The following is a 2057-nucleotide window of genomic DNA, read 5'->3' on the forward strand; positions in this document are numbered from 1 at the left end:
GCGTTGGGGTGGGAGGGGGGGGGGGGGGGAGAAATATGATATTGTTGGCATACATATTTAGTTTATGGTTTTTGATTTGAACTGCTAATTTCATTACTAGCTCCGTGACATCCGTCCGTACCTTTTTACTTGTCAAATTTTGACTTGACACATCTATTAAAAAAACAATAATTGGCATAGTGAGTTTATCATTTACCCTATTAATTGATAGAATCTTAAATATATACTCCGTCCGTCCAACAATAATTGTCCACTATACTATTTTGGGATGTCCAACAATAATTGTTCACTTTATGAACTTAATGGATAATTTTACACTTAGTTCCTAATTAATCTTTATCATTAAATATAGTTATTTCCCTATTACATTTACAAGACATTGTTTTTGTTATATTCAAATGGTGATATCGTAAAATTACCCTTCTATCTATAGTTTCTTAAGAAATGTGCAAAGTCAATTGTGGACAACTATTGTTGGACAGATACGGAGCATTTACTCACTACATTTTTCAAAGATATAAACTCAATATTAATTAATTGAGGGTATAATAGGAAGAAAAAAATTGTTCTTCCTTGATTTGTAAAAAATAACAAATAAAAATGAAAAATCACATTAAAAAATATTTGACAAGTAAATAGCAACAGAGTATATGAAATTGTACAGAGATTTTTCCTTGCAGTTTGCACCACGTGGCTGTATGGACCTCGAAGGAAATGTTTCTCAATTTCTATGATTATTTCATTGGCCAAATTGAGAATCGATTCCATTGAACAACTTTTTTATAGTTTAGTTTTTCTAGCTAGTGGAGAACAAGATTCTCTTTCTTGGACCAATTATAGAAAATATTACTACTACAAGTATAGGAAAGGAAAAATACTTTTGGCCAGAAAACTTTGGTCATAATTTGGGTAGAATGGTAAAAAAAAATTATTTATACTATTTTCTCTGTTCCTGAGTATTTTTTCATTTTTAAATTGACACACTTATTAATAAAATAATGATTGACATAATGAGTTTACCATTTTATTCATATTAATTATGAAGTGGGTGAATTCAAAATTTAAAATTTTCAAGAAGTTCTACCTTTTTCAAAATAATTAATTGTGGGTATAATAGGTAAAAAAAATTGTTCTTTCTTGATTTGTCAAAATGGACAAGTAATTAGGTACAACTAAAAAAGAAAAAACGGACAAGTAATTAGGGACATGGGGAGTATTAACTAGTTTCTTTTTGAACTTTTGTACTCTTTTAACTTGAAAATTAAATATATTCTTGGGATCTCTATATTCTTCAATCATGTTTCCAATAGTCATTAATTTTTAATGATTCCATAGTCAAGTATGGAAAAAGACTATAAATTCCACCAAAGAGAACATTAATTATAAAAATTAAATATATTCTTTGGCCATAATTTGGTCAGAATGGTAAAAACACTTATTTTTTAAATGGTAAAAATTGTGACATCAGTAGTAAAAAATATATTTTTTTTTCACTTTAATTATACACATCTTCATATTGTTTAGCCATAAATATTCCCAAAATATTTGGCAAAAAAATAGTAGAAAATACTGTTTGATCAGGTCTAATGTGTTTGAGTTATCGTTTTCAAATTTTTTTACAAATTATGTTTGAAAATTATTAAATTATTTAGTTTAAATTTATTTAAAAATAATAATTAAAAAATTATTTAATTGGAGGTCATTTTAGTGATAAATATAAGTAATGGTTTACAATTTATCAAATCGGCATAATATAGGGGATAAGACTTATTTGATAAATACTCTTAATGTCTGACTCTCTTTGGTTCAACATATATGAACTATATGCATGGTTTCTATAACTATCGACATTTACCAGGTCTAATGTGTTTTGAGTTGCCGTTATCCCAATATTTTACAAATTACATTTAAAAATTATTAAATTATATAGTTTAATTTTATTTAAACATAATAATTAAAAAAATTACTTAATTGGAGGTCATTTTAGTAACAAATATTAGTAATGGTTCACAATTTATCAAATCACGTAATATAGGGGTTAAGACTTGTACGATCAA

The sequence above is a fragment of the Solanum tuberosum genome, unplaced genomic scaffold (genome assembly GCF_000226075.1).
Source record: "Solanum tuberosum cultivar DM 1-3 516 R44 unplaced genomic scaffold, SolTub_3.0 scf00108, whole genome shotgun sequence".
NCBI lineage: Eukaryota > Viridiplantae > Streptophyta > Magnoliopsida > Solanales > Solanaceae > Solanum > Solanum tuberosum.